Source organism: Peromyscus eremicus, chromosome 11, assembly GCF_949786415.1.
Source record: "Peromyscus eremicus chromosome 11, PerEre_H2_v1, whole genome shotgun sequence".
In the NCBI taxonomy this organism is placed as follows: domain Eukaryota; kingdom Metazoa; phylum Chordata; class Mammalia; order Rodentia; family Cricetidae; genus Peromyscus; species Peromyscus eremicus.
The window spans coordinates 18,417,913-18,428,567 of NC_081427.1; the positions used below are offsets into that span (position 1 = coordinate 18,417,913).

The 10,655-nt window shown below is 37.0% G+C and overlaps 1 long non-coding RNA gene across 1 annotated transcript; it reads right to left on the reverse strand.

Moving 5' to 3' along the window:
* Positions 1-860: 860 nt before the first annotated feature.
* LOC131921859 (uncharacterized) lies at positions 861-5,670 on the reverse strand. Its single transcript, XR_009382123.1, has 3 exons — positions 5,532-5,670; positions 4,242-4,326; positions 861-1,403 (listed from the first exon to the last, which is right to left on the reverse strand). It is a non-coding gene; the product is annotated as an uncharacterized LOC131921859 (long non-coding RNA).
* Between the last annotated feature and the right edge of the window lie 4,985 nt (positions 5,671-10,655).

Here is a 10,655-nt window from a genome sequence, read left to right on the forward strand (position 1 = left end):
CAGGTTTTTTTTATTAATAAGACCATCTAAGACTTGAACAACAGGTACTAATCAGAATAGTATAGCTCAAAGATAAGTAAATACATTCAGTTCCTTTATGATCACAAAAATTTTAGAGAGAGAATACTAACATATAGTTGCATGTACTTCTTATACTACTTAACACCTATTACAGTAGGTATTAAAAATGAAAGTATTAATGAAAATAGAGGTTATGAATTTGAAAGAAAGACAGGATATATACATATACTGCTACACATATGTATGTATGTAAGAGAATTTGGAGGGAGAAAGGGAAGAAAGAAATGATGTAAATATATTATAGTCTCAAAAAGAGGAAATAATTAAAAATAAATATATAAGAAGTCTAAGTTACGACAATGACAATGTTACTTGAAGTGTCCACGAAATGAAAATAAGATTGCAAAGATGAGACTGCCCCAAGAGACAAAAGTAAATAAGAATCGAAGGAAGGGATGGATCTTACTTAGCAGGTGTGGTCTTTTGAATTAGGAATCTTCTTTATGTTATGGAACATTAGAACACTTGGTCACTAGCTGGTGCGCTGTTGGAGGACATTTACATCTTGTCATCTTACTGTAGGATGTGGCACCACATTAGGGAAAGACCTTGACTTTCAAATCCTCACTCCACTTGTATTTGTTCTCTGCTAGGCTCTTGCTCTTGAAGATGTAAAGTCTGCTTTTGCTGCCCTGCCTGCAGCAGGGTGTAGGGTTACCGGCCATGATGGATTCTAATCCCTCTGGAACCTTCAACCCACATAAAATCTTTCATGTGCATGCTGGCTTGTATATGCTGATTTATCACAGTGGCAGAATAGTAACCAGTAAAATGAGGACTGGTGGACAAAGAATTTTCAGTAGTATAAAATCAGGGACAGAATTTATTCCAGGGTAAAAGAGGATGGAAAAAGGAAGCTCTGCAGAATTTGGCAGAATGTAATATAACATGAGAAAGGTTTGTTGGGGTATACTATATGGACATCATATTTCATGCCATTATATTTATAATCCATACTGTATCTAATGAAGAGAATATTTGGAAATTTTAATTAGTCATTGCTTCCTTTACAGCTCTATTTCTTCAAAAAAGGAATTCTTTCTCACAAAAGGAATTAATGATTATCCATCTTCTTCCAAATTCTCTTTTAAGTTGATAACCTCTTCTAGCTCATGGTGGCTAATTGCTTGTTTACTTTGTGGTATTGTAACATAATTTCCAAGACTGCATGAGTTATCAATAATAGATTCTTCTTGTACCTGGAAGTCTAGAGGTTGATGTGACTAACAACAAAGTATTGTGAAACTTTCTTGTGTGCTGAGGGTTATTGCGTGGTCACAGGTTGTTGCGTTGTATAGAAGGGTAGAACTCTGTCTCTTCCTCTGGAGAAAGAGAAAGCAGGAGTGTAAAGAACCAAACTCTCTGTTTTCAATACCACTTCTATAAAATACCTAATTGCATGCATGAGGTTGTATCTCCTAATGCTGTTGCACTGAATAATGTCAGCATGAAGTCTGGAGGGAATACCCTAACCCAAAGGATAATACTGTCTATGTTCACATAATGGTTACACGTAAACACCTATAGCGTTATCGTACCTGAAAGACAAACAATGTACATGTTTAATATTTTTTTACAATAGTATAAAATGATTTAATAAATTTGTTCAAAATGATCTCATTAACTTTAATTCTCAAATTGGTTTATTTGTGATACTTCAGATTTTAAGAAATATTGTCAACATATAAATGCACACGCATGCGCGTGCACATGCACATGCACACACACACACACACACACACACACAATCACTCAAACTAACTCATAGCACCCCAACTGAAAAATAAAGAATACAACATGTAATTGCTTTTATTAAGAGAGATTCTCTTCTTTCTTTCTTTCTTTCTTTCTTTCTTTCTTTCTTTCTTTCTTTCTTTCTTTCTTTCTTTCTTATCTAGTGCGTATGGGTATTTTGTCTGCATGCATACCTTAGTACCATATAAATGCTTAGCTTCCATGAAGACTAGAGGAAAGTGTTAGATCCTTGGGGACTGGAGTTACAGATAGTTATGAGTCACTATGGGGTTGTTTGTATTTGAATCCTGGTCTTTTGAATGACAAGCCGGTTCTCATAACTGCTGGGCCATCTCTCCATCCTTGGTAGTTGCTCTTTATCCAATACCTTTATAACATTCTCATATGCAAACAGGTTTTACTGATATTCTTTATACAAGAACTATACTCTTACTATACTTGTTCCAGTGAGGACCATTTCACCTGCCCAATGAGTCTCTTATCTAATTTCATTGCTTTTTTTTTCACACATTGCTTCCTCAAATATTCATGGTGTAGTAAAGCAGAATGTTGTGTTATCATTTTATTCAAATGACATTTTCTCTTGTTCATTACACTTAAGCCATTGTGTTCTTCAGGCTTTAATGTTCTCAAAAAGTTATCTCCATATCTCACTACTCAAATTTTCTCAATAACTACATTCACTGGCCTTCCAGGCCCTGTTATGTCCTTCCTTTGTACTCAGTTATATGTCCATCTCTTGTCCTTTTTGAGACAGGATCACTCTGTGTAGCCTGTCCTGGCCCTTAAGTCATCAAGATCTTGCCACCACTTTCCAGGAATTTAGACACCACATGCATGTCTCTCTCTCTATGCCTAGTTATCAATAACTACTTTCAGAGTCACGCCTGCAATGCTCAATCAAATGTCCAGCCCTTTTATTTCCTTATGCTAGCCATTTTTCAAGAAACACTCAAACCATCCTTTTATCTTCACTACTTTATTAGTATTATCTGATTTTACTGTATTTAGAATTTGCCCTACCCAAATAAATTTTTGAAGATTAGCAACTTGATGTTTTTTTTTTCTTTTAATCATGATATTCTATTATTAGATGACCCTTTTGTCTGTCTTTCTATATTGGAGCTTAAATTATCCTATCCTCATGCAATATGGGATCTGGTCTTAGAATGACAATATTAGGTAAGCAATGATACAGACCCAGGATCTCTCATAGCAAAATAATGCTGCAGTAAAATCTAAGATAGCACACGAGTGTTCACACAGAGCAAGTAGAGGTAGAGACTAAGTCACTGATTGCCTTTTGTGATGCCTAAATTAGATAAGAAGTCATAAAATATGTATGTGTGCATGTGTGTGTGTGTTTGTGTGTGTGTGTGTGTGTGTGTGTGTGTGTGTGTGTGTGTGTGTGTGTATGTGTAACAAGGTATCGACAAGAAAGCTAGGAATAACTCTAAAGAACAAAACAGCAACTACACTTAATTTTGTTCCTTTGTCTTTCTGCATGTCAAATACAAATACAATATCCCATGAGGCATAGATTTTATATAACCAGAAATTCTCAACTTCCCTAATGGAAACAATTAATGAGTTATAGACGAGAGTCTGTTTTATTCAGTGTTCCACTACTTTAACAAAAATGCTTTACAAATCAACTTAGAAAAGAACATATTTACTTTGGCTCTGGGTTTCAGAGATTTCAATCTATGAGTAGGTGGTGGCATATTTGTCTCATCTCAAGGTGAGGCAGGCTGTCATGGAGGGCAGCAAATATGGAATGAGGCAGACTACATACAGGACAAGAGGTGGAGAAAAGAGAAAGTGAGAGTTAAGGTGAAATAGAGAAGTTTTATGGTGATCCAAAATCTAGAATTCTATACAGATATCAAAGACTGGATGTAAAAGAGGCATCCTTACTCCATCAATATTCTATTATTTCTGTATCTTTCCAATTGTGCTACTACCTGGTCACTGTAGTTTAGCTCAACAGTTTTTAGGGGCATATTCTACATACAGACTACAACACAGACCAAGTAGTTTTATGACCTCCTTGATGAAATAATGTTCACAGGAATCCTGAAATGTTGCTGTTACTGATCTCTTTTGGACTTTTACCTGGAAGAAAAGTTTCTTTAAATATAAAGTATCCCAAATATGTCTCATGTGTTTGTAACTACTACTTTTTAAATTTAAACTGCAAACAAACCTGTCTGTGATTCTGGTAGCTAACAAATGTATCTCAGATGCTCTATACCTTTTGTCCATTCAAACACTGAGGTATCATCATCCTATCATATGTTGTCACAAGCATACATTGCAGCAGTAAGACTCTCTCAGCCTCCATTAAAAATAAAACCAGTCATTAAACATGGAAACCCCTCACTTGGCTTAATTGCTGTACTTACATGATTTCCCATTATGTTTGGCTGTCCAGAGAGAGTTGCTGATGGAGGACTTCCTCTTTATGTCTGCTCATCATCTATTCTGAAACTAATTTCAGTTTGTAGGGAAAAATGGCAGTTATACAGCCTGATTCTCAGCCAGAACAGTTTAGAAAACTGTCAAATAATCCATCCCTAACAAACTTGTGTAATTGTACATCTACATTATTTGGAATAGTTTAAATATCAAGGGTGAAATTTTTGGTTTATTTACCCAAATAACAAGTTATAAACAAGTTCTACTACATTCTTAGCTCCATGCTTTGACACTTTTCAATAACTGATTTTCCTTTATATTTGAAAATAACCAAGTTATTTTCAAGTTACTCACATAAAAATGTGTCATTATTTATAGTTTCAAATTCTAAAAGTTCATATTTTCATAATTCAAAAGCTATACAATGATATTACAGTATTGAAAACTGAATTCACATATATTATCTAGATCTCATCTGTCAGTCATCTATTTATATATTTGCATCTATAAAGATACATTTTTGCAGTGCTTAGCATTGAACAAGAGTCTTAGCACTTTAATCTGCTTGATAAGTGCTAAAGAATGTACCCCTGAGCTACATTTTCAGCCAACATCTCTTGTTTTTGTTTTGTATTATATATAGCCATGTCTTGATCTCTTAGTCATACACTTCTAAGAAATTAGTGTACATTTCATTTTACTAAGGAGTATTAGGGCTTACATGATCATAACAGATAATACTCGAAATACACAATGCTTCTTTAGTAGCAATATATTTTGTTATGCCTGTAGAGAGACTATGGCTATATGCCAAAGTAGATCTAACTTTGGGGGGTTATCCAAGTTAGTGAGCCCACCCGAGATATGTGAGCAATATCAATTTATCTCTCTCTCTCTCTCTCTCTCTCTCTCTCTCTCTCTCTCTCTCTTTCTATGTGTGTATGTTTTAGTGCAGCACTTGTGTACATGTGTTTATCTAAGTTCTTCTATTACCAATAAAGACTCGAGAGTCAGATATTGGGATAAAAATCTGATAGATCAATGAAGCAGCAGAGAAGTGACCAGCTGTCCTTCTCTCCATACTTTCCAGATCGGAGTCTGAAAAATCTTCAAGTCTCTCCCTACTTCTTTCTTTGTGTCTTCTCTATTCATATTCCTGGCTTCTGTATGACTAATTCCGGTCAGTTGGGAGATGGCTCCTCCCCCTGATTCAAGGATAGCTTTATTAACACAGTCTTGGGGTGTCATAGTATAACCAAATATCCCACAACACATACATGTGCACATGAAGGATAGAGGTTGATCAAGTGTCTTTCTTGCATACTCTCTTATTTATTGACAAGGTTACTTGTTGAACTTGGAGTATATCAACATCTCAAATGGCTGGACAACAAACCCTCCTGTCTCTATCTCCCTAGTGACTCCAACATTATGACATCATACCCAGTATGTTTATATAGTTCTGAAGAAACAAATTCAGGTCCTCACACTTGCACTAACTGACAGATCCATCTCCCAAGTCTATTGTCAACTTTTGGACAACATTGAACTAGCAATCCCCAAGAATAAATGATATAGAAATTCTCCTCCAAGAATTAGGATCATTAGTAGAGGAATGATTGTCTTGATTTTCAAAGTAATGATATAAGTATAGAGTAACTTTTCCTGAAATATAGAACAAGAATTAAAGAGATGGTAGTATTTGGAAATTCTTAGTTTGATGTTTTACTTATGTTTTCTATGAGATGTTCATGTTAATATGGTCCTATGCCCCATAAGCATGTATAAAGTCTTTATGTTTTGTTATGACACAGTTTAAGACAAAGTTGCTTAGGCTATCTTGTGTTAACTCAGGTATGAAGAGTGTTTTTGGTAGCCATACTCAAAGTAACAAAATTGCAAGAACAGAATACATATTGATTATTGAAAAAATGTGAAAACATGCAATTACCTGGAAATAGAATAATCTAATTGGAGAGAATATGAGAAAAAAATGAAAATATTTGGAATTCCTAACATGTGTTGTATTATTCAATGAAGCAGAGGAATGATATTGTTTATTTACTAAAACGATCCATGTAAGTAGACTGAGTTTTTATAAAGTAAACATTAACAAACATTTACTTTATATTTTTCTGGCTCTAACAGTCATTCTTTTTTTTTTTTTTTTTTTTTTTTGGTTTTTCGAGACAGGGTTTCTCTGTGTAGCTTTGCGCCTTTCCTGGAACTCACTTGGTAGCCCAGGCTGGCCTCGAACTCACGGAGATCCACCTGGCTCTGCCTCCCGAGTGCTGTGATTAAAGGCGTGCGCCACCACCGCCCGGCCTCTAACAGTCATTCTAACTTTACCACACTACAAAATTTCTAATAGCAGTCACACGTGATCAGAAAACAACTTACACAGCTGAAAGAAAATAAAGAAGCCAAATCTGTACAATGGGAAAAAAAAGCATCTTCAACAAATGGTGCTGGCATAACTGGAGTCAATATGTAGAAGATTGCAAATAGAACTGTATCTGTTACTGTGCACAAAACTTAAGTCCAAATGGATCAAAGACCTCAACATAAATCCAGTTACTCTGAACCTGATAGAAGAGAAAGTAGGAAGTAATCTTGAATGCATTGGCACAGGACATCACTTCCTAAATATAACACCAGTAGCACAGACACTGAGAGAAACAATCAATCAGTGGGACCTCTTGAAACTGAGAAGCTTTTGTAGAGCAAAGGACATGGTCAACAAGACAAAGTGACAGCTTACAGAATGGGAAAAGATCTTCACCAACTCCACATCTGACAGAGGGCTGATATCTAGAATATATAAAGAACTCAAGAAACTAGACATCAAAATACCTAACAGTCCAATTAAGAAATGGGCTATAGAGCTAAACAGAGAATTCTCAACAGAGGAAGCTCAAATGGCTGAAAGACATTTAAGGAATTGCTCAACATCCCTAATCATCAGGGAAATGCAAATCAAAATGACTCTGAGATACCACCTTACACCCATCAGAACGGCTAAGATCAAAAACACTGAAGACAGCTTATGCTGGAGAGAATGTGGAGCAAGGGGAACTCTCCTCCACTGCTGATGGGAATGCAAGCTTATACAGCCACTTTGGAAATAAATATGGCACTTTCTTAAAAAATTGGGAATCAATCTCCCTCAAGACCCAGCTATACCACTCTTGGGCATATTCCCAAGGAATTCTCAATCATATCACAAGGGCACATGCTCAGCTATGTTCACAGCAACATTGTTTGTAATAGCCAGAACCTGGAAACAATCCAGATGCCCTTCAACTGAAGAATGGATAAATAAAATGTGGTACATATACACAATGGAGTACTACTCAGCAGAGAAAAACAAGGATATCATGAGGTTTGCAGGCAACTGGATCTAGAAAAAATCATTCTGAGTGAGGTAACCCAAACTCAGAAAGACAAACATGGTATGTACTCACTCATAGGTAGATACTAGATGTAAAATAAAGGATGACTAGACTGCTAGTCACAACTCTAGGGAGGCTATCTAGTAAAGAGGACCCTAAGAAAGACACAAGGATCACCCAAGGACAGAGAAATTAATGAGATCTACATGAGCAAACTGGACTTGAGAGGGTGGGGTAATGAAGGACAAGGGTCGAGGGAAAGAGAGCTTAGGGGAGGGAGATATCCCAGGTGGATCAAGAATAGAGAGGGAGAACAAGGAAAGAGAGACCATGATAAATGAAGACCCCATGGGAATAGGAAGAAGCAAAGTGCTAGAGAGGTCCCCAGAAATCCACAAAGATACCTCCACAATAGACTACTGGCAGTGGTGGAGAGAAAGCCCAAACTGACCTACTCTGGTGATTGGATGGCCAAATACCCTAACTGTCATGGTAGAACTCTCATCCAATGACTGATGGAAGCAGATGCAGAGATCCACAGCCAAGCACCCGGCCGAGCTCCAGGAGATCTGTTGAAGAGAGAAAAGAGGAATTCTATGAGCCAGGGGCATTAAAATCATGATGGGGAAACATATAGACATTCCTTACTTCAGTTTTTTGTCTTATGTTTTAGAAGAAAGAATGAGGTCAAAATAATATAGTGTTTTAGAAATCCAGAGCTTAGTCTGGCTTGAGAGCAGACACTTGTAATCTTAATTTGGAACACTGAGGTAGGGAGATAACAGAGAATATGAAGTCAGCTTGGTTTGCTTTGGAAGATCCTGTACCAAATAAAACCAAATAAATAGATGGATATATATACAAATAGATAGATAGATAGATAGATAGATAGATAGATAGATAGATAAACAATTAAAATTAACAATTAACCAATACAAAAACAGAACCAAAATGAGAGAGAAGAAAGAAAAACATTTAGTACAAGTGTACAAAGCTGTTGCCTCACTTTCTAAAAAACAGTTAAAACTCCCATATTTATAATACAAATTTTCTAGAATGAATGAAATAGTCTGAACTGCTCCTAGAATTCAGTCCTCAATCTTTGAGCTACTTCACTGTGATAGATAGTTGTTTGGTCTACTTAACCCAAGTTATAATCTTCTGAAAAGGAAGAACTTCGTTTCTGAACATGCTTCCATCAGATAGGGCAGTGGGTAAATTTATGGGCATGGTTTCTTGACTGATGATTGATGTAGGTAGGAGCAGAGTATGGTGGGCTGCATAAGGCCTTGGCAGGTGGTCCTGTGCAATAAAATAAGGCAGGCTGAGAAAGACATGTAAATGGTGTTCATCCCTGCCTCTGCTTTAGTTCCTGCCTCCAAGTCCCTGCCTTGAGCTCCTGCCGTGACTTCCCTTCATCACTGAGAGTATTCTATCAAGTGAAACAAACCATTTCTTTCTCACGTTGTTTGACATGTTGTTTTATCACAGCAATACAAAGCAAACTAATGCAAAAATTGGTGCCAGGATTTTGTAATAGTGCTGTGAAAGGCCGGACCACATTGATATTGGAGGATTGTGAAGAATTTTGAAACTTTGGTACTGAAAATCTGTTAGGTTTTTGGAATTTACCAGCCTCTTGCAGTAGCCTGGAAGATAATATTGAGAGCAATGCAGACAACGGAGACCTGGTTTGTAAAATTTCAGAAAAAGGGGAGTGCCTCAGAGAATCCTTCAGGGCCATTCATCTGATTCTTTAATTAATAACATCTAATTTCTTCTCAGATGGGGCTGAAGAATAAGTTGGAATTAAGATGAAACCAGGATCATTGAGGTGAAATCTAGGAAATCTTTTCTGCCAATCAGCACACAGAAGTCTGGGCCTGGTATCTATCTCAACCTAGCAGCCAAACATTATAATGTGTTGTGGTATCAGTTTTAGCAGAATTGCTAAATTCAATTGCATGATTGAAGAGAAAATGGAGAGAAATTAAAGGCTGTCACTGTGGGAGGGCAGGAGATGCCACTGGTAAAGGTCAAACCTTAGCTGCAGTAGAAATCCCAGGATTGAGAAGTCATTAGAAAAAGTTGAAGCTTGGTACCAAGTGGCATGATCAAGTCCCTGAACAGAACCCAGTGAAGGCTATTGGTGAAGACTTGCCGAGTGGTAAGAGAGCCTAGACTATTGGAGATGCTACGACCATGGCATGAGTGCCCACTGAGTCTATGAGACAATCTATGTCTTTGGGCATGGCAGAGCCAGTAAGTGGAGCTTCCCAAGCCTTTTAGAATCCAGAAGATTGTGAGTGAATCCCAGATTTGGGATATGAGCTGCAGAATTTGATTTATGCTTATGGGTGCTGGTTTGCTTTTGATTCATTTTAACTTTTCCTTGGTTCTTTCTTCCTGGAGTAAGAAAGTATTTGACTTGTTTTTGGTTACATAGGATCCCATAGTTGATAGTCTTTGGCTTTTAAAGACTTTTGCTTTGAAAGAGAAATATAGACTGTAGCCAGAAGTTTCTCTGGGTCCTGCTTGGCCCCAAGGACCCACAGCCGCTTATAAAATAATCATTCAGAGGCTTATATTAATTATCAATTGTATAGCCTAATGGCTCAGGCTTTGTACTAGCTAGCGTTTATATCTTAAATTAACCCATTTCTATTAATCTATGTTTTGCCACATGTTCCATGGCTTTACTGGTCTGCTGGCATTTTGCTCCTTGGGCTGGCTGGTATCTCTCTGCCTCTCCTTTCTCTTCCTGTCTATCTTCCTTGAATTTTCTACCTGGCTTCATCCTGCCCTGTCATAGGCCAAACGGCTTTATTTATCCACCAAATAGAGCAAAACATATTCACAGTATACAAAAAGGCATCCCACAACAATTCCCCTTTTCTTTCTAATCAAAAAGGAAGGTTTTAACCTTAATGTTGTAAAACTGCATATAACAAAACAGTAATCAAGCAAGACTGGGCCTGCCTCAACTGAATCTACCAGGCTGAACTGAAT